The sequence below is a fragment of the Mobula hypostoma genome, chromosome 11, assembly GCF_963921235.1.
Source record: "Mobula hypostoma chromosome 11, sMobHyp1.1, whole genome shotgun sequence".
Lineage (NCBI taxonomy): Eukaryota > Metazoa > Chordata > Chondrichthyes > Myliobatiformes > Myliobatidae > Mobula > Mobula hypostoma.
The window spans coordinates 78,996,469-79,019,929 of NC_086107.1; positions in this window are offsets into that span (position 1 = coordinate 78,996,469).

The following is a 23,461-nucleotide window of genomic DNA, read 5'->3' on the forward strand; positions in this document are numbered from 1 at the left end:
GGTCTTTTAAGAGACTTTAGGATAGGGACATGGAGCTTAGAAAAATAGAGGGCTATGGGTGACCCTAGTAATTTCTAAGGTAGGGACCTGTTCGGCACAACTTTGTGGGCCGAAGGGCCTGTATTGTGCTGTAGGTTTTCTATGTTTCTATGTTTCTACATCAAGGGGAAAAATAATGCGGTGGCTGATTGCCTGTCCCGCTCAGCCGTTGAGGCCAATTAATGCGGTAGCCGATTGCCTGTCATGGCCAGCCGTTGAGGCCATACACATCGGGGTTAACCATGCCAGCACAGCAGCCGACCAAGTTACTGACTCAGAGGTCCAGGCCTGTGACTGGCTGACATTAAGTCTTGGAAAGCTGGGGTTTCTCTCCCCTGCAACATCACAAGCGATTGCCCTTGCCCCATCATGCCAGCAAACTGGAGACAGACTGTTTTTGTCTCCATACATGGCCTCTTGCAACTGGGTCAGAAGTCCTCACAGAAACTGGTTGGACTCAGGTTTGTTTGGCACGGCCTCAGAAAGAACATGCGTGATTGAACTGCAGCCTGTGTGGAGTGCCAGTGGGCAAAAAGTAACCGTCATGTTCAGATGCCATTGGTAACTTTTATACATCCAGCACAGATCTCCTGCTCCTCTATATCTTTTTCCTTGATAAATACTGAAGCAAAGTACTCAATAAGTAGCTCACTCACATTCTCTGCATCCAAGCAAATGTTCCCCCCCCCCCCATTATCCTTGAGTGGCCCACCCTCTTCCCGGTTATCCTCTTTCTCTTGCTATGTGTATAGATTGCCTTGGAATTCACCTTAATCCTACTTGCCAAGGACTTTTTATGGCCTTCCTGGCTTTCCTAATTCCCTTCTTTTCTGGCTTCTTTATACTCCTCATGTACTTCCTTTGATCTGAACTTCCAAAGCTTGATATACTTTTCCTCTTTCTTGACTAAATTCATCACCTCTCTGGGCATCCAAGGATCTCTTACCTGTCCATGCTCATCCTTCCTTTTAACAGGAACATACTTTTCCTATGCAAACACGAGGAATTCTGCAGATGCTGGAAATTCAAGCAACACTCATCAAAGTTGCTGGTGAATGCAGCAGGCCAGGCAGCATCTTTAGGAAGAGATACAGTCGACATTTCAGGCCGAGACCCTTCATCAGGACTAACTGAAGAAAGAGCTAGTAAGAGATTTAAAAGTGGGAGGGGGAGGGGGAGATCCAAAATGATAGGAGAAGACAGGAGGGGGAGGGATGGAGCCAAGAGCTGGACAGGTAATTGGCAAAAGGGATATGAGAGGATCATGGGACAGGAGGCCCAGGGAGAAGAAAAAGGGGGAGGTGGGGAAAGTCCAGAGGATGGGCAAGGGGTATAGTCAGAGGGACAGAGGAAGAAAAAGGAGAGAGAGAGTGTGTATATAAATAACGGATGGGGTCCAAGTCCAAGTCCCGACTCCGTGTCCAGGTCCCCGTCACGGCTCCATGTCCGAGTCCGAGTCCGAGTCCCAGCTCCATGTCCGAGTCCAAGTCTAGGCTCCGTGTCCAGGTCCAAGTCCCGGTTCCGTGTCCGAGTCTGAGTCCAGGCTCCGTGTCCGGGTCCGAGTCCAGACTCCGTGTCCAGGTCCAAGTCCCGGTTCTATGTCCAAGTCCAAGTCCAGGCTCCATGTCCAAGTCCAGGCTTCATGTCCAAGTCCAGGCTCCTCTGGTTTGTTGTTTAATGTTTACATTCGCATAAGCATCTAATCCTCACTCTCTGGCTTTCCTTGCAACTGTTAATAAACACACTTCTGTTAATGCTACCTACATGTCAGTGTCCTGCACTTGGATCTGCTCTCCAATGCTTGTGCAACAGCAAGGGCCATACCTATCTTTATCTATAGCTATCCTGAAAGTTAAGGAGTGGTGGTCATTGTTTCCATAGTAAACATGTGCACCGGAATAACATAACACCCATAATAAAATATGCACACTTCAAACTATCAGATTCATCCAACCTGTTATTTCAATTTTGCCTTTCAATAATATACCTTCTGGTCTGATCCTTCCCTAACAGAAGTACTAGTATTGTCTTGGCAATCCAAGGCTGCATAAACAGCCAATAAGATCGCATCTACTGTAGACTTATCGTGGCAATAGGCAAATTGCAGTGGGTCCAGTTCCTTGCTGAGACAGGAGTTGATTCTAGCCCTAACCAACATCTCAGAGCATTTCATTACCGGTGATATAAGTGTTACTGGACAATAGTCATTAAGGCAGCTTATCCTGCTCTTCTTGGGCACTAGTGAGGTGAGAGTTGATATTGGACCACTGAAAAATGATGCTGGTGAGCTACTAATGGGGGACAAAGAAATGGCAGATGAACTTAATGGGTACTTTGCATCTGTCTTCACTGTGGAAGACACTAGCAGTGTGCCAGAGGTCTGTGAGTGTCAGGTAGCAGGAGTGAGTGCCATTGCTATTACAAAGGAAAAAGTGTCTGTTAAAAATCAAAGGTCTTAAGATGGATAAGTCACCTAGACCAGATGGACTACATCCCAGAGTCCTGAGAGACATTACTGAAGAGATAACGGATGCATTAGTCTTGCTCTTTAAGAATCACTTGATTCTGGCATGGTCTCAGAGGACTGGAAGATTGCAAATTTCACTCCACCCTTTAAGAAGGGAGGAAGGCAAAAGAAAAGAAATTATAAGCCAGTTGGCCTAACCTCAGTGATTGGGAAAGTGTCTGTTGGATAAGGTTTTGGGTACTTTGAGACTAATGATAAAATAAGTCAAAGTTAGCATGGTTTCTGTGAAGGGCAATCTTGCCTGACAACTCTGTTAGGGTTCTTTGAGGAAGTAACCAGCAAGGTAGACAAAGGGGAGGTAGTGGATGTCATTTACTTGGATATTCAGAAGGCATTTGATAAGGTGCTACACATGAGGCTGCTTAACAAGGTAAAATACTATGGCATTACAGGCAAGATACAAAGATATCTGTTTAGAACCAGGGATGAGGAGGAATCTCTCATCTCTGAGATGGATGGAGGAATAGATGACAGGTAGGAGGCAGTGAGTGGGATTAAAAGGAGTCTTTTCTGCTTGGTTGCCAGTGACTCATGGTGTTCCTAAGAGGTCAGTATTGGGACTGCTACTTTTTACATTTTTGTCATTGAGTTAGATAATGGAATTGATGGCTTTGTGGCAAAGTTTGTGGATGATATGAAGATAGATGGAGGGTAGGTAGTGCTGAGGAAGCAATGCAATTGTAGCAGAACTTAGACAGATTGGAAGAATGGGTAAAAAGGTGGCAGATGGAATACAGTGTTGGGAAATCTATGATAATGAATTTTGGTAAAAAGGAACAATAGTGCAGACTATTGTTCAAATGGGGAGAAGTTTCTAACATCCGAGGTACAGAGGGACTTAGAAGTCCTCAAGCAAGACTCCCAGAAGGTTAACTTGCAGGTCAAGTCTATGATAAAGAAGACAAATACAATGTTGGCATTTATTGCAAGGAATTAGAATATAAAAGTAAGGAAATAATGCTGAGCCTTTATAAGACACTAGTCAGGCTGCACTTGGAGTATTGTCAACAGTTTTGGACACCATGTCTCAAAAAGGATGTGTTTTCATTGCAGAGAGTCCAGAGGAGGTTGACAAGGATGATTCTGGGAATGAAGGGGTTAACATATGAGGAGTGTTTGGTAGATTTGGGCCTGTATTCACTGGAATTTGGAAGAATGCGTGGGGATCTCATTAAAACCTACCAAATGCTGAAAGGTCTAGATATGGTGGATGTGGAGAGGATGTTTCCTGTGATGGGGATATCCAGAACTAGAGGGTATAGCCTCAAAATTGAGGGTTGACCTTTTAGAACAGAGGGAAGGAGGAATTTTTTTTTTTTGGCTAGAGAGTAGTGAATCTGTGGAATGCTCTGCCATAGATAGCGGTGGAGGCTGTCTGTAGGTATAGTTAAGGCAGAGGTTGTTCATTTCCTGATCCAACAAGGCATCAAAGGATATGGCGAGAAGGCAGGTGTATGGGGTTGAGTGGGATCTGGGATCAGCCATGATAGAATGGTGGAGCAGACTTGATGGACTGTACAGCCTAATTCTACTCCTATATCTTTTGAAGCAGGTCAGAACCTCCTACTGTAGTAATAAGAGATTCAAAATGTCTTTGAATGCCCCCTCTCCCCCCCCCCCGCCCCGTATAGGTTTTCAGAACCCTACTAGGTACTGCATTGGAGCCTGTCATGTTGTAAGGGTTCACCCACTTGGAAGACAGTCTACTGTCAGCTTCTGTGGGTTTTTCTGGGTATTGAGGCAGACATGAGTGATACTTTTATCATTTTCTCCAGCAATCCATTGGGTGTGTTTGGAAGTTCAGATAGAGGGAGTGGGAATGCATGGATCTGTCACACTGCCGAGCTCCAGCTATCTAAATCCAAGAACTGGAGGCTTGGAACAAAAATGTATTTGTGAGTTAATCTCGGATGAGGAGTCTACCTTCCAGTGAATGAAAATATCAACTAATGTTGCATGGGGGAGAAAAAAACCAAAATCTTCCATCAGATTTAGTTCTCGAGGAAAATCACCTTTGTTTTACCACTTTCTCTAGACCTTTCTCCCAGTAAGAACATGTTTTGTATAATTCTCTCTGGGTACATATTGATATCAAGCACCTTTCTCCTGGGTAATAGGTGATCTGTAGCTTTCACATCACAAAAGTGCCACACTGCAAACAAAAATTCTTCTGCCCTCTCCCTCATATTCATTAGCATTATCATTGATGAGTTCACCACCATCAATCACCTCGTGGGTGGGGGGGGGGTGGTCATATAATTAGAAAGTCTCCAGGATCAGCCACATAATATCATGTGCTCTTTGTAGCGCTGTGGGACATGACCAGAATTTGAAATAACACAAGTGGAGAGAGACAAACTGAGCCACGTTACAGATTGAAGACGGGCAGGAGTTTACAATTTTACAGGTTAGAAATGACAAAGAATTTGTGTGTAGGAATCTCAAACATAGTTCAGTTCTAAAGTCTTTATACAGATATTTAAGGAGTGACCTGCTATTTCCTTTGTAACATCAATATATCTGTTGTTGTTCCTAGGAGATGAAGAAATATCTCAGTGAAATCCACTGTTCTGTCTGCGGGAAGCAATTCATTCTGTCATCCAAGCTGATGATACGATAGAAAATTCATGGCAGTGAAAGGCCATTCACTTGATCTATCTGTTTTTTGCTCTGTATGTAGGAAGAGATTCAGTTGATCCGCAGAGACACCAGTGAGTTGACAAGGAAAGGGACTGTTCAACAGAGATTCCAGAGATTTACTCGGTAATCTGATCTGCTGACATGAGTGAGTTCTCACTGTGGAGAGGCTGTTCATCTGTTCAGACTGGAAAGTGATTCACTGTCATCCCATCTACAGACACACCAGTGAGTACACATGAGAGATGCCATTCACCTGCACAGACTGTGGGAAGAGATTCAATCAATCATCTGACTGATTGGGATACCAGTCAATTCAAATTGCGTAGATGCTGTTCACCTGCCTAGAATGTGGGAAGGGATTCACTCAGTCATCCCAACTGAAGGTACATCAGCAAGTTCACGCTGCGGGGAGGCCGTTCACCTGCTCAGACTGTGGGAAGGGGTTCAATCAATCATCTGACCTGTTGGCACACTGGTCAGTTCACACTGTGGAAAGGCCATTCATCTGCTCAGACTGTGGGAAGGGATTCATTCGATCATCTCAATTGAAGGTACATCAGCGAGTTCACACTGGGGAGGGGCCACTTACCTGCTCAGATTGTGGGAAGGGATTCTCTATATCATCTGACCTATTGGCTCACCAGTCAGTTCACATTGGAGAGAAAACGTTCATCTGCTCAGACTGTGGGCAGGCATTCTCACAGTCATCCAGCCTACTGAGACACCAGTGAGTTCACACTGGGGAGAGGCTGTTCACCTGTTCAGACTGTGAGAAGGGTTTCACTCAGTTATCAAACCTATTAGCATATCTGCTAGTTCACACTGGAGAAAACCACTCATGTGCTCAGAATGTGGGAAGGGATTCACTCAGTCATCTCAAATGAAGGTACATCAACAAGTTCACCTTGGGGGGAGACCATTCACCTGCTCACATTGTGGGAAGGGGTTCCGTCATTCACCTCACCTGAAGGAACATCAGCAAGTTCACACTGGAGAGAGACCATTCACCTGCTCAATCTGCAGAAAGGGATTCATTCAATCATCTTATCTGAAGCAACATCTGCGAGTTCATTCTGGAGAGAAGCTGTTCACCTGCTCTGAATGTGGGAAGCCATTCAGTCAGTCATCTCACCTGAAGCAACACCAGTGAGTTCACACCAGGGAGAGGCCATTCACCTGTTCTGAATGTGGGAAGAGATTGACTCGATCTTCTCACCTGAAGCAGCATCTGCAAATTCACACTGGGGAGAGGTCGTCACCTACTCCGAACATGGGAAGGGATTTAATCATTCATCCAATCTGCAGAAGCACCTCAGAGTTCACATTGGGGGAAGAGTTTAAATAAGCTGCATGCTGGATATTTAACCATCACAGTTAATAAATCCAGAGGCAAGTTCACAAGTGACTGTTGGTGTCAAACTCTGTAATTATTGCTGTTGTTCATCACACCCAGTTCTGCACCCTAAGCTTGGGAAGAGTTTCTTCTGATGTTCACATTCAGTGGGACTGTAGTTTAATATTCTGGATCCGTGACAAATCAGTTCTATTCTAAACTCTGTCTCAGATACTTAGGGAATCTACAACACACCCAGGTACATTAGGGAGTCAATTCAGCTCAGCTGGCCCTGCCAGTGGTTTTGTTCCATGGCAGTCCTTTTAAATCCTTCCCTGCTGTTCAACTCCCGCTCTCCCTGTGGTGATGGGTTTCAAACAGTTACCACTTAGAGGGTGAAGAGATTTCCCTTGAATTTCCTGCATGACTTTGGGCAGACTGAAGAAGGCGGCAAGCTGAGCGTCTGACATGTTTTTGATTCCCCAAATCTCTGAGCCGAAGAGGAATGACATTGTTATTTAACCACCTTATTCCCTGCCGGTTGCAACATTATGGGTCATTTTCACTTCCAAAGGGCAGTGCCCCACACCGCGGGGCTGTTAGAACACCACTGTACTCTAAAGTCTGGAAGCAGTATGGAGAACCATAAGTTGGATGTTCAATAGAGCAGGGTGAGAAACCAGAGACTGAGGCTCAGCACAGGGCGAAGTTTTGGTTTCCGCACAAAGGTGGCGGTAAGAGTAGGGAAACAGAGCTGAGGGGTGCAGTGCATAGCCATGAATGACAGAGTAGCAATGTTTGGAAGCTAATAGTGAAAACAGGTTTACTTTTACTGTTCACATGCACACTCACAATGCCTGTTGACTTGGAAGCTTGCTGCATTACACTGGCAACTGAGTTCTCATAAAAATATTGACTGGATTGGTATCTTTTGGCAGAGGGATGATGATGCTTGTAAATGCTTTCCATGGCACTGTTCTTACCCATAAATCTCAGAGATTAAGAATATGCAATCATTGTGAATTGAGTGCACATGTGCTAACAGTCTAAAGTTGTGCTGATAGGAGAAAAATCTCCAGAAGTGGGTGCATTGGACCTCCAGGTACAGCTGAGATCTTGCTATCTAAAGATATGTATTTGGGACATGGACAAAAAGTATATTTCCAAAGTTTGTTCGCATTGTGAAGGGACCCTGAATTATCCCTATGAACTGTGCTCGATGACCCCTATTAACTGTGCTTTTGAAAAGAGAGAGAGAGAGTTATTTAACATCGATAGCTTGTTTGTAAAAGAGAGAGAGAGATGAAAACTAACGGTTGGACTGTCACTTTAAGGCACTGGAAGTAACTTCGGATTTCTATAGAGTTGGAGTTGGAGACAGCACCAAGCAGCTTGTAAGTTGCTATGGTGACTGAAGGCGGTGTTATTTAATGGACACTCAATGTTATGATTTTCGACAGGTTGTTGATACTTCTTCAAGGACTTTTTGCCTGCTTGCATTTCTTCACAGAGAGAGGAAGGAGGAGTTATTTGAGTGACAGTTGATGCTCAGTACGGGAAGATAAAATAGGAGGTCAGGTGGTAGACCTCAGACACATGTTTGGACACTGAACGAGCATTGTTGTGCCTGCAGGAAAAGTGGGTTTTGGAGGATCAATCAGGAGGATCGATCCATCGCTCTTGCAGTGGAAAGGTAAAAGGGTTGACTGGTGGGGAATCGTCCATGTGTCCACCCTCGCTTGGGGGATAGCTCCACCACAGAAAACCGGTCCCCTTTGTTAAAGTCACAGTCAGTGACTTTTGAAGGATTTCGAAAGACAACGAGAAGATCGATGGCGTCAACTCACCTGAAGACTCAAGTCTCTCCCTCTCTCTCTCTCCATCACTATTCAACTCAATACCACGAACTGAACTGAACTGAACTTTACTCATCATCGTAAGACTGTATCTTTTTACCCCTAGACTTAAAGAAGCTTGGTTTTTCATACATATATTTCCACACTTACTGATATACTTATTTATATATATAATCATTGCTAACCTGTTTGGTTCATCTACATTTATATTACTGTATTGCGTAGTTACTAATAAATATTATTGGTTTGTAGCAATACTGGACTCCAAAGTGTTTTCCATCTCTGCTGGTTCTTTATTCCCGTCACGGGGTTCATTACATAAATTGGGGCCTGCGTCCACCATATGAACAAATTGGTCGGGAAGCTGGTTTGAATTGATTGGGGAAATTCCCTTTTGATTTGGTGGTGTGGAAAAACAGCAGAAATGGATGTTAGAGACTTTCTGAAATCACCAGACCCAGTGACTTTGAAGTTAACTAAAAAGGATGATGTGTGGGACATTGCTAAAGAATTGAGAATTGAAGTAGATAAGGGAACGTTTGATGGGGAGGTGTTAGTCATAGTCATAGTCATAGTCATACTTGATTGATCCCGGGGGAAATTGGTTTTCATTACAGTTGCACCATAAATAATTAAATAGTAATAAAACCATAAATAGTTAAATAGTAACATGTAAATTATGCTAGGAAATAAGGCCAGGACCAGCCTATTGGCTCAGGGTGTCTGACCCTCCAAGGGAGAAGTTGTAAAGTTTGATGGCCACAGGCAGGAATGACTTCCTATGACGCTCTGTGTTGCATCTCGGTGGAATGAGTCTCTGGCTGAATGTACTCCTGTGCCCAACCAGTACATTATAGAAGCATAGAAACATAGAAAATAGGTGCAGGAGTAGGCCATTCGGCCTTTCGAGCCTGCACCGCCATTTATTATGATCATGGCTGATCATCCAACTCAGAACCCTGCACCAGCCTTCCCTCCATACCCCCTGTTCCCCGTAGCCACAAGGGCCATATCTAACTCCCTCTTAAATATAGCCAATGAACTGGCCTCAACTGTTTCCTGTGGCAGAGAATTCCACAGATTCACCACTCTCTGTGTGAAGAAGTTTTTCCTAATCTCGGTCCTAAAAGGCTTCCCCTTTATCCTCAAACTGTGACTCCTCATTCTGGTCTTCCCGAACATCGGGAACAATCTTCCTGCATCTAGCCTGTCCAATCCCTTTAGGATTTTATACGTTTCAATCAGATCCACCCTCAATCTTCTAAATTCCAATGAGTACAAGCCCAGTTCATCCAGTCTTTCTTCATATGAAAGTCTTGCCATCCCAGGAATCAATCTGGTGAACCTTCTTTGTACTCCCTCCATGGCAAGGATGTCTTTCCTCAGATTAGGGGACCAAAACTGCACACAATACTCCAGGTGTGGTCTCACCAAGGCCTTGTACAACTGCAGTAGTACCTCCCTGCTCCTGTACTCGAATCCTCTCGCTATAAATGCCAGCATACCATTTGCCTTTTTCACCGCCTGCTGTACCTGCATGCCCACTTTCAATGACTGGTGTATAATGACACCCAGGTCTCGTTGCACCTCCCCTTTTCCTAATCGGCCACCATTCAGATAATAATCTGTTTTCCTATTTTTGCCACCAAAGTGGATAACTTCACATTTATCCACATTAAATTGCATCTGCCATGAATTTGCCCACTCACCCAACCTATCCAAGTCACTCTGCATCCTCTTTGCATCCTCCTCACAGCTAACACTGCCGCCCAGCTTCGTGTCATCCGCAAACTTGGAGATGCTGCATTTAATTCCCTCATCCAAGTCATTAATATATATTGTAAACAACTGGGGTCACAGCACTGAGCCTTGCGGTACCCCACTAGTCACCGCCTGCCATTCTGAAAAGGTCCCGTTTATTCCCACTCTTTGCTTCCTGTCTGCTAACCAATTCTCCATCCACATCAATACCTTACCCCCAATACCGTGTGCTTTAAGTTTGCACACTAATCTCCAGTGTGGAACCTTGTCAAAAGCCTTTTGAAAATCCAAATATACCACATCCACTGGTTCTCCCCTATCCACTCTACTAGTTACATCCTCAAAAAATTCTATGAGATTCGTCAGACATGATTTTCCTTTCACAAATCCACTATTATGTAGTGGATGGGAGACATTGTCCAAGATTTAGAGTTGTAGAGTTGTTTGTTGGAAGGAAACCTTCTGAGGATGAGGTTCAGTTGAAATTGCAATTGAAATTAAAACAGCTCGAGGCTGTTGAATCAGAAAAGAGGAGGGTCCGTGAGGCTAGAAAGGCAGCAAAACAGAGACAAGAGGCAGAAAGACAGAGACAGCTCAAGAGGGAGAAATGGCAATGTGAAGATCACGTGGCAGAAAGACAGAGACAGTTTAAAAGGGAGAGGTTGCAGCAAAGAGGTTTAGTGTTGGACCCTGATGATTTTTGTAGCTCAGAAGGGCTTGTTTTGTGTGATGAATTTAAAAGTTGTGTTCCTGATAATGTAAGGGCATACCCAGATGCAGAGGATGTGGCTACCCTGCAGGGGTTTGATAAGAAAGCAGACGAAGAAGTTTTAACCCGAGGTTGAGTTTACTCCAGAAAAGAGTTTGCCAGTGAATAGCTGGGAGGTTCGGGGTGATCATGAATTTGAAACTGGGACAAGTGATGACAGCCCAGAAGAGGCAACTGCCCGGATTGAATGTGTTCAGGTTGTGGAAGTACCTGTGAGTTCACAGGATTTTGAATCTTATGTTGAGGCTCAGTTGAAGTCTGAGGTGCCTGGCTTGGTTGGAAAGGAATGCAGTTTTTGTGTGTCCAACAGAGTGATCAGCAGCACTGGGGCTCCACAGGGGACTTTCTCTTCACCATTTACACCTCGGACTTCAACTACTGCACAGAGTCTTGTCATCTTCAGAAGTTTTCTGATGACTCTGCCATAGTTGGATGCATCAGTAAGGGAGATGAGGCTGAGTACAGGGTTACGGTAGGAAACTTTGTCACATGGTGTGAGCAGAATTATCTGCAGCTTAATGTGAAAAAGACTAAGGAGCTGGTGGTAGACCTGAGGAGAAACAAGGTACCAGTGACCCCTGTTTCCATCCAGGGGATCAGTGTGGACATGGTGGAGAATTACAAATACCTGAGGATACGAATTGACAATAAACTGGACTGGTCAAAGAACACTGAGGCTGTCTACAAGAAGGGTCAGAGCTATCTCTATTTCCTGAGGAGACTGAGGTCCTTTAACATCTGCCGGACAATGCTGAGGATGTTCTACGAGTCTGTGGTGGCCAGTGCGATCATGTTTGCTGTTGTGTGCTGGGGCAGCAGGCTGAGGGTAGCAGACACCAACAGAATCAACAAACTCATTCGTAAGGCCAGTGATGTTGTGGGGATGGAACTGGACTCTCCGACGGTGGTGTCTGAAAAGAGGATGCTGTCCAAATTGCGTGCCATCTTGGACAATGTCTCCCATCCACTACATAATGTACTGGTTGGGCACAGGAGTACTTTCAGCCAGAGACTCATTCCACCGAGATGCAACACAGAGCATCTTAGGAAGTCATTCCTTCCTGTGGCCATCAAACTTTACAACTCCTCTCTTGGAGGGTCAGACACCCTGAGCCAATAGGCTGGTCCTGGACTTAGTTCCTGGCATAATTTACATATTACTATTTAATTATTTATGTTTTTTTAACTATTTAATTATTTATGGTGCAACTGTAATGAAAACCAATTTCCCCCGGGGTCAATAAACTATAACTATGACTATGACTATGACTATGATCTTGGTTCAGTGAATAAGGGGTTAACCTTGGTAAACAGAAACATAGAAAATAGGTGCAGGAGTAGGCCATTCGGCCTTTCGAGCCTGCACTGCCATTTATTATGATCATGGCTGATCATCCAACTCAGAACCCTGCACCAGCCTTCCCTCCATACCCCCTGATCCCCGTAGCCACAAGGGCCATATCTAACTCCCTCTTAAATATAGCCAATGAACTGGCCTCAACTGTTTCCTGTGGCAGAGAATTCCACAGATTCACCACTCTCTGTGTGAAGAAGTTTTTCCTAATCTCGGTCCTAAAAGGCTTCCCCTTTATCCTCAAACTGTGACCCCTCATTCTGGTCTTCCCGAACATCGGGAACAATCTTCCTGCATCTAGCCTGTCCAATCCCTTTAGGATTTTATACGTTTCAATCAGATCCACCCTCAATCTTCTAAATTCCAACGAGTACAAGCCCAGTTCATCCAGTCTTTCTTCATATGAAAGTCCTGCCATCCCAGGAATCAATCTGGTGAACCTTCTTTGTACTCCCTCCATGGCAAGGATGTCTTTCCTCAGATTAGGGGACCAAAACTGCACACAATACTCCAGGTGTGGTCTCACCAAGGCCTTGTACAACTGCAGTAGTACCTCCCTGCTCCTGTACTCGAATCCTCTCGCTATAAATGCCAGCATACCATTTGCCTTTTTCACCACCTGCTGTACCTGCATGCCCACTTTCAATGACTGGTGTATAATGACACCCAGGTCTCGTTGCACCTCCCCTTTTCCTAATCGGCCACCATTCAGATAATAATCTGTTTTCCTATTTTTGCCACCAAAGTGGATAACTTCACATTTATCCACATTAAATTGCATCTGCCATGAATTTGCCCACTCACCCAACCTATCCAAGTCACCCTGCATCCTCTGAGCATCCTCCTCACAGCTAACACTGCCGCCCAGCTTCATGTCATCCGCAAAGTTGGAGATGCTGCATTTAATTCCCTCATCCAAGTCATTAATATATATTGTAAACAACTGGGGTCCCAGCACCGAGCCTTGCGGTACCCCACTAGTCACTGCCTGCCATTTTGAAAAGGTCCCGATTATTCCCACTCTTTGCTTCCTGTCTGCTAACCAATTCTCTATCCACATCAATACCTTACCCCCAATACCGTGTGCTTAAGTTTGCACACTAATCTCCTGTGTGGGACCTTGTCAAAATCCTTTTGAAAATCCAAATATACCACATCCACTGGTTCTCCCCTATCCACTCTACCAGTTACATCCTCAAAAAATTCTATGAGATTCGTCAGACATGATTTTCCTTTCACAAATCCATGCTGACTTTGTCCGATGATTTCACCGCTTTCCAAATGTGCTGTTATCACATCTTTGATAACTGACTCCAGCAGTTTCCCCACCACCGACGTTAGGCTAACCGGTCTATAATTCCCCGGTTTCTCTCTCCCTCCTTTTTTAAAAAGTGGGGTTACATTAGCCTCCCTCCAATCCTCAGGAACTAGTCCAGAATCTAACGAGTTTTGAAAAATTATCACTAATGCATCCACTATTTCTTGAGCTACTTCCTTAAGCACTCTGGGATGCAGACCATCTGGCCCTGGGGATTTATCTGCCTTTAATCCCTTCAATTTACCTGACATCACTTCCCTACTAACATGTATTTCACTCAGTTCCTCCATCTTACTGGACCCTCTGTCCCCTACTATTTCTGGAAGATTATTTATGTCCTCCTTAGTGAAGACAGAACCAAAGTAATTATTCAATTGGTCTGCCATGTCCTTGCTCCCCATTATCAATTCACCTGTTTCTGTCTGTAGGGGACCTACATTTGTCTTTACCATTCTTTTCCTTTTTACATATCTATAAAAACTTTTACAGTCAGTTTTTATGTTCCCTGCCAGTTTTCTCTCATAATCTTTTTTCCCCTTCCTAATTAAGTCCTTTGTCCTCCTCTGCTGAACTCTCAATTTCTCCCAGTCCTCAGGTGAGCCACTTTTTCTGGCTAATTTGTATGCTTCTTCTTTGGAATTGATACTATCCCTAATTTCTCTTGTCAGCCGCGGGTGCACTACCTTCTATGATTTATTCTTTTGCCAAACTGGGATGAACAATTGTTGTAGTTCATCCATGCAATCCTTAAATGCTTGCCATTGCATATCCACCGTCAATCCTTTAAGTGTCATTTGCCAGTCTATCTTAGCTAATTCACGTCTCATACCTTCAAAGTTACCCCTCTTTAAGTTCAGAACCTTTGTTTCTGAATTAACTATGTCACTCTCCATCTTAATGAAGAATTCCACCATATTCTGGTCACTCTTACCCAAGGGGCCTCTCACGGCAAGATTGCTAATTAACCCTTCCTCATTGCTCAAAACCCAGTCCAGAATAGCCTGCTCTCTAGTTGGTTCCTCAACATGTTGGTTCAAAAAACCATCCCGCATACATTCCAAGAAATCCTCTTCCTCAGCACCTTTACCAATTTGGTTCATCCAATCTACATATAGATTGAAGTCACCCATTATAACTGCTGTTCCTTTATTGCACACATTTCTAATTTCCTGTTTAATACCATCTCCGACCTCACTACTACTGTTATGTGGCCTGTACACAAATCCCACCAGCGTTTTCTGCCCCTTAGTGTTATGCAGCTCTACCCATATCGATTGCACATCTTCCCGGCTTATGTCCTTCCTTTCTATTGCGTTAATCTCATCTTTAACCAGCAACGCCACCCCACCTCCTTTTCTTTCATGTCTATCCCTCCTGAATATTGAATATCCCTGAACATTGAGCTCCCATCCTTGGTCACCCTGGAGCCATGTCTCTGTGATCCCAACTATATCATAATCATTAATATCAATCTACACTTTCAATTCATCCACCTTGTTACAAATGCTCCTTGCATTGACACACAAAGCCTTCAGGCGCTCTTTTACAACTCCCTTAGCCCTTATACAATTATGTTGAAAAGTGGCCCTTTTTGATGCTTGCCCTGGATTTGTCGGCCTGCCACTTTTACTTTTCTCCTTACTACTTTTTGCTTCTACCCTCACTTTACACCCCTCTGTCTCTCTGCACTTGTTCCCATCCACATGTTGTGAACTAACCTCCTCTCGCCTAGCCTCTTTAATTTGATTCCCACCCCCCAACCATTCTAGTTTAAAGTCACCTCAGTAGCCCTCTCTAATCTCCCCGCCAGGATATTGGTCCCCCTAGGATTCAAGTGTAACCCGTCCTTTTTGTACAGGTCACGCCTGCGCCAAAAGAGGTCCCAATGATCCAAAAACTTGAATCCCTGCCTCCTGCTCCAATCCCTCAGCCACACATTTATCCCCCACCTCATCGCATTCCTACTCTCACTGTCGTGTGGCACAGGCAGTAATCCCGAGATTACTACCTTTGCAGTCCTTTTTCTCAACTCCCTTCCTAGCTCCCTATATTCTCCTTTCAGGACCTCTTCCCTTTTCCTACCTATGTCATTGGTACCTATATGCACCACAACCTCTGGCTCCTCACCCTCCCACTTCAGGATATCTTGAACACGATCAGAAATATCCCGGACCCTGGCACCAGGGAGGCAAACTACCATCCGGGTCTCTGGACTGCATCCACAGAATCACCTATCTGACCCCCTTACTATCGAGTCCCCTATCACAACTGCCCTCCTCTTCCTTTCCCTACCCTTCTGAGCTACAGGGCCGGACTCTGTGCCGGAGGCACGGCCACTGTCGCTTCCCCCGGGTAAGCTGTCCCCCCCAACAGCACTCAAACAGTACCTATTGTTAAGGGGCACAGCCACCGGGGTACTCTCTATTACCTGACTCTTCCCCTTCCCCCTCCTAACCGTGACCCACTTGTCTGCCTCCCGTGGCCCCGGTGTGACCACCTGCCTTCCACTCCTCTCTATCACCTCCTCACTCTCCCTGGCCAGACGAAGGTCATCGAGCTGCAGCTCCAGTTCCGTAACGCGGTCCCTTAGGAGCTGCATCTCGATGCACTTGGCGCAGATGTAGACGTCCGGGAGGCTTGGAGACTCCAGGGCCTCGCACATCTGACACCGAGAACAACAAACTGCCCTCACACTCATACTGCCCCTCTCCTCAAATAACAACAGAAAATGAATGCCAAACCTTCCTCGCCTCGCCCGTTTCTGCCTAAGCCCGTTGAGCCGAAGCCCTTAAGCCTTCACTCTGCTCCCAGCTCACTCCGCATCCCGCAAACTACGCTGCCCGCTGTATGAGGCTCTGTTCCTTTTAAATCTGCTGCGCTGCACCAGTGGAATGTGAGGATTCTCAGTCACTTGTATTAGACTGTGTTTTAAAAGTTGGTCATGAGGTGGAAATTGTTGGTCAGTGTTGCTGGAAATAATGGAAAAAGTGCCGTTCCTGGACTTTTGGATAAAGTGCTGGAAAAGGTTAGATTGGTTGTGCGACCTTTGACCCTGCTTGCAGGACAAAGGCCTGCTGAGAAAGTATGTGCTACTCTGTTGAATTTTGTTTGGACATTTGAAAGTAAGCACCTGCAAGGTCATGTGTTATTCAGGGTGATGCTTTGGAAGCAATTTGTAGTGAAGGTCAGAGAAAGTCGATAAAGAGATTGTTTGGTCTCTTCCATAATGTATACATAATTCTCATCAGCCTGGTGATGGTACTGAGTTTTGTAAACAATGGAGGAATGTTGACACCTCTCCAAGGTAAGAGTGTTTCAGCAATTCAGCTGATAAACAAAGCTGCTGTTGAGGCCTCTGATGGCAAAACCAGAGGTTTAAATTATGATGATGTGTCACAGACTTTTCTACCTTCCAGATTTCAGCAGGACTTAGAGGGTAGTAAGGCTGAGGAGAGCGAGGAGGAAAGGAAAGGTCTGTCTTTATTGGGGAAGGAATTTACAGAGGAACAGAAGCCAGATTCTGAAATGGTGGCTTTAAAGGAGATAGCTCTCACAGGAGAAGAGGTTCAGAGAGAGTCAGTGGGACATTACCTTAAAGATGGGATGTTGATGAGGAAATGGAGATCAGCCACGGTGCCTGCAAGTCACGTGGTGGTTCTGAAAGTTTACAGGGCTGAAATTTTAAACATGGCTTACGGTATGTCTTTAGGTGGACATCATGGAGTGAGAGATGCAGTGAATAGGATTGTGAAGGAATTTTACTGGCTTAGTTTAAGGAAGGATGTAGTGAATTGTGTGGGCCCATTGTGAAAGACTGCAACTGGTTATCAGAATGTGTTAACAATTGTGTGTGCTGTGTCTAGGTTCCCTGAAGCAGTGTCCTTTGAAAACATCGAGGCAAAGACTGTGGTAACAGTATTCAGTAAGTTTTACACACTGGTAGGTCTGCCCAAAGAAATTCAGTCTGACCAGGGTAGTAACTTTACTTCGAGAACATTCCAGGGGATAGTTAGAGAATTGGAAGCTAAGCACATGATGTCATCTACATATCACACAGAGTCCAAGGGAGCCTTGGAACAGTTCAACTCAACTCTGAAGACCATGATTAAAGCATATGATGTGAGAAATGGGAAAAATTGGGATGAGGGGGTTCCCCACCTCTTGTTTATTGTTGGAGATTCAATTCAGAAGGCAGAGAAGGGTAGTTTGTTGGAACCTGTGTTCAGTTACAGGCCAAAAGGACCTTTGACCCTACTTAGAGAACTATGGTCTGATTTAGAAAATTTTGTCAGTGTATTTAAGTATGTTTTAAAATTCTGGAAGGGATTTAGTAAGCTTTGTGTCCTTGCAAAGGAAAGTTTACAAAATGGTTGAATCAAAATAAGACACTTGTTTGCTAGAATTGCAGCTGGGAGAATTGTTATGGAACAAAATGAAGTCGTGGAATCAGAAAATGGAGTGGAAAAACATGTTTACCCACTGAATCTAATCTCACCGAAATGTCAGAATTCCATTGTTTTGGAAAATATTACTAATAAGGTCCATAAGTTGGATCCTAAACCACAAAAACAAGTGAAAGGACTAACTGGCATTTTGAAATGGTGAGCAGGTGCAGTGCATCACATTATTATAAATTCAGCCCAGCCTATGAAACGGCATCTTCACAGAGTGAACTTTGAGGAAAGTAAAATGGTTGAAGAAGGAATTACAAACAAGAAAGAACAAGGAAAGAGAGTGAATGGCTGTATTGATAGAGTGGGGAAGGCTAAATACCTTATTAAGATTGACTTGTTAAAAGGATACTGAGGTGTTCCTTTAACAGAGAGGGCTAGGGAGATATTAGTATTTGTGACACCATCTAGACTGCATGAATACAATGTTTTATACTTCCGGATGAAAAATACTCTAGAAGCATTTCAAAGAATAATCAATTCTATGATTGGAGAGTTAGAAAGCACAGGAGTTCATATCAATGATTTAGTGGTCTGGAATGACACGTGGGAAGAGCATATTGCAGCTGTAGAGAAACTGTCTGACAGACTTTCCAAGCCCAATCTTACTGTGAACCTCGCTAAGAGTGAGTTTGACCATGCCACAGTTACATATCTGGGTTATGTGGTGAGCCAGGGCCAACTGGCTCCTGAAAAAGCCAAGATTCAAGCTATTGCTGAAGTTCCTGTTCTGACCGACAAGAAAGCTTTGAGAAGGGTTTTAGGAATGGTTGGGTATTATCAAAAGTTATGTAAGAACTTTGCTGACATCGCTCTCCTCCTAACAGAACTCCTAGGGAAGAGTGAAAAATCTGTATGGAATGACCTTTGCCAGGAGGCATTTGAACATCTGAAAACTATCCTGTGTTATCATCCTGTGCTCAAGGCACCTGATTTTTCCAAGCCATTTTCTATAGCCACAGACGCTAGTGACGAAGCTGCTGGAGCAGTACTGTTACAGGAAGGAGTGAATGACATTGAATATCCAGTAGCTTATTTCTCAAAGAACTTTAATGTACACCAGAAAAATTATTCAACTGTTGAAAAGGAATTACTAGCACTCATTCTGGCCTTACAACATTTTGAGGTCTATGTTAAAAAAAAAGAGACCTCAAAATCTTTCTGTTGCTCAGAGACCACTTGTGGTTTGCATAGGTTATAATCCATTGGTGCTTCTAACTTAGATGAAGGATAAGAATAGAAGGTTGTTAAATTGGAGTCTGATATTGCAAGAATGTGCCTTAAAAATCAGACATGTGAAAGGTACTGACAATATTATAGCTGATTAGTTAACTAGATATTAAGTTGGAAATTGTACACATTTTTGCTCTGTCATCTGATTGTTTTACCTGTATTGTTTCAAACTCTGTAATTTACATTTAGGCAAAAAAAGATCGCCTTTGTCAATTTTTTTTTCTCTGAGGAAGGGGAGTGTGTCGGGACCCTGAATTACCGCTATGACCCCTATTATCTGTGCTTTTGAAAAGAGAGACAGAGAGTTATTTAACATCGATAGCTTGTTTGTAAAAGAGAGAGAGAGATGAAAACTAACGGTTGGACTGTCACTTTAAGGCACTGGAAGTAACTTCGGATTTCTACTGAGTTGGAGTTGGAGACAGCAACGAGCAGCTCGTAAGTTGCTATGGTGACCGAAGACGGTGTTATTTAATGGACATTTGATGTTATGATTTTCGGCAGGTTGTTGATACTTCTTCAAGGACTTTTTGCCTGCTTGCGTTTCTTCACAGAGAGAGGAAGGAGGAGTTATTTGAGTGACAGTTGATGCTCAGTACGGGAAGATAAAATAGGTCAGGTGGTAGACCTCAGACACATGTTTGGACACTGAATGAGCATTGTTGTGCCTGCAGGAAAAGTGGGTTTTGGAGGATCAATCAGGCGGATCGATCCATCGCTCTTGCAGTGAAAAGGTAAAAGGGTTGACTGGTGGGGAGTTGTCCATGTGTCCACCCTCGCCTGGGGGATAGCTCCACCACAGAAAACCGGTCCCCTTTGTTAAAGTCACAGTCAGTGACTTTTGAAGGATTTCGAAAGACAACGAGAAGATCGATGGCGTCAGCTCACCTGAAGACTCAAATCTCTCCCTCTCTCTCTGTCTCCATCGCTATTCAACTCAATACCACGAACTGAACTTTACTCATCATCATAAGACTGTACCTTTTTACCCCTAGACTTAAAGAAGCTTGGTTTTTCATACATATATTTCCACACTTATTTATTTATATATATAATCATTGCTAACCTGTTTGATTTATCTACATTTATATTACAGTATTGCATAGTTACTAATAAATATCAAAGTTGCTGGTGAACGCAGCAGGCCAGGCAGCATCTCTAGGAAGAGGTACAGTCGACGTTTCAGGCCGAGACCCTTCGTCAGGACTTGAATTGAATTGTGTTGCTTCAATTTCCAGCATCTGCAGAATTCCTGTTGTTTACTAATAAATATTATTGGTTTATAGCAATACTGGACTCCAAAGTGTTTTCCATCTCTGCTGGTTCTTTATTCCCGTCACAGGGTTCGTGACAGCATGATGAAATTATATTGTATCTTTCAGACAAGTAAGAAGCAATTTTGCTACCAATTGAAGCAGAACTTTGAGATCAGGACTGATGTCCAGAACCATCTGTGTCCATACCTCAGTAGCTAATCGGGATAGTTCTGACTGAGGCCCAAAAGAAAAAGTTGCGTCCAACTTCCATTAAATTAGAATGTCAATTAATGCTCCACAAGATAAAGAACTGCTTGTGTCATGTTTGCTCCTTTAACAGATCACCTTTGTGTGACTATTGTTCCTCCTGTTCAGTTTAGATCCATAATGATAATGAACACCTTTGTCTTGGGAAAAGAAACCTGCAGGATTCACACCACAAAAGTTCCACACATTAGCGATCTGCAACGACATTCATTGGCATTGCCATTGCTGAGGTCACCACCTCCAATCATTTCAGGGTCACAAGGATCAGAAAATCTCTAAGAGCAGATGTGTAAATACTGTGTGCTCCTGGAAAGGCAGTGGAACATGCCCAGAGTTGTTAAGCTAGAACAATGCACAGAGACACTAGATCGCATTTTTTTGTAAACTTTGTACTTGGTCAAAAAGACAAAGGATTTCAGTATGACAATCTCAAACACAAAAATTCATTAGTTCTGCTCTGAACGTCAGTTCACCAGCACTGGAATACCATTAGTCTTTGAATGTGGTGTTGGAGATGCTGGATTGCATCTAGACAGATACCACAAACATAAGTAAATTTGCAGACACTGGAGATCTAAAACAACACACACAAAATGCTGGAGGTACTCAACAGGCCAGGCAGCATCCATGGAAAAGTAAACAGTCAACATTTCAAGCAGAAGACCCCTCTTCAGGACTGGAAAAGAAGGGAAGAAGTCAGACTAGGAGGCTGGGGGTAGGGGGTAAGAAGTACAAAGTGGCAGGTGATAGGTAAAACTGGAGGAGGGATGAAGTAAAGAGCTGGAAAGTTGATTGGTGAAAGAAATAAATGGCTGCAGGTGGAGGAATCTAACAGGAGAAGATAGAAGGCAATGGGAGAAAGGAAAGTGGGAGGAGCACAAGAGGGAGGTAAGGAGAAAAGGTGAGAGACAGAAACAGGAATGAGGAATGGTGAAGGGGAAATCGATGCTCATGTTACCAGGTTGGAGGCTAGCCAGACGGAATACAAGGTGTTCTCTTCCAACTTGAGTGTGCCTTCATTGCGACAGTAGAGGACACCATGGATTGACATATCAGAATGGGAATGGAAGTTGTAATTGAAATGGGTGGCCACCAGGAAATCTCACTTTTTTGGGTAGACAGAGCATAGGTGCTCATTGAAGAGGTCTCCCAATCTACATTGGAAATCATCGATATACAGGAGGCCACATCATGAGCACTGGATACAGTAGATGACCCCCAACAGACTCCCAGGTGAAGTGTTGCCTCACTTTGAAGGACTGTTTTAGAACCTGAATGGTAGTGAGGGAGGTGGTGTAGGGACAGTTGTGGCACTTGTTCTGCTTGCAAGAATAAGTATTAGTGCAGAGGGATGAGTGGACAGGAGTCACGTCAGGAGTGATACCAGCGGGGGGAGGAGATGAACTTGGTGGTGGGATTCCATTGAAGATGGTGGATGTTATGGACAGGCCGGATTTAGTGGGGCCGGGGCCCCTGGGCTGGAGGCCCTGATGGGCCCCTACCGACACCGTAAAATGCTGCTATACCAAACAAAAAAAGGTAAGAATAAGAGTAAAGGTCGTACTGGTCTAAATATCAAAGCTGTGGACCAAGACATTTGTTTAGTACAATACGTAGGCTCTTGTTCGCGCGAGTAGATTGGAAAAATCAGGTCGGCACTGGATCTCAAGAGAGAGAATTTGTAGAATGTCTGTGAGATGGCTTTTTAGAACAGCTTGTTGTTGAGCCCACTAGCGGATTGGCTGTACTGGATTGGGTATTGTGTAGTGAACCAGAGGTGATTGGAGAGATTGAGGTGAAGGAACCCTTAGGAGGCAGTGATCATAACATGATTGAGTTCACTGTGAAATTAGAAAAAGAGAAGCCGAAATCTGATGTGTCAGTGTTTCAGTGGAGTAAAGGAAATTACAGTGGCATGAGAGAGGAACTGGCCAAAGTTGACTGGAAAGAGACACTGGCAGGAAAGACGGCAGAGCAGCAGTGGCTGGAGTTTATGCGAAAAATGAGGAATGTGCAAGACGGGTATATTCCAAAAAAAAAGAAATTTTCGAGTGGAAAAAGGATGCAACCGTTGTTGACAAGAGAAGTCAAAGCCAAAGTTAAAGCAAAGGAGAGGGCATACAAGGAAGCAAAAATTAGTGGGAAGACAGAGGATTGGGAAGTTTTTAAAACCTTACAAAAGGAATCCAAGAAGGTCATTAAGAGAGAAAAGATTAACTATGAAAGGAAACTAGCAAATAATATCGAAGAGGATACTAAAAGCTTTTTCAAGTATATAAGGAGTAAAAGACAGGTGAGAGTAGATATAGGACCGATAGAAAGTGATGCCGGAGAAATTGTAATGGGAGATGAGGAGATGGCAGAGGAACTGAACAAGTATTTTGCATCAGTCTTCACTGAGGAAGACAGCAGTATACCGGACACTCAAGGGTGGCAGGGAAGAGAAGTGTGCGCAGTCACAATTACGACAGAGAAAGTACTCAGGAAGCTGAATGGGCTAAAGGTCGATAAATCCCCTGGACCAGATGGAATGCACCCTCGTGTTCTGAAGGAAGTAGCTGTGGAGATTGCGGAGGCATTAGCGATGATCTTTCAAAAGTCGATAGATTCTGGCATGGTTCCGGAAGACTGGAAGATTGCAAATGTCACTCCGCTAT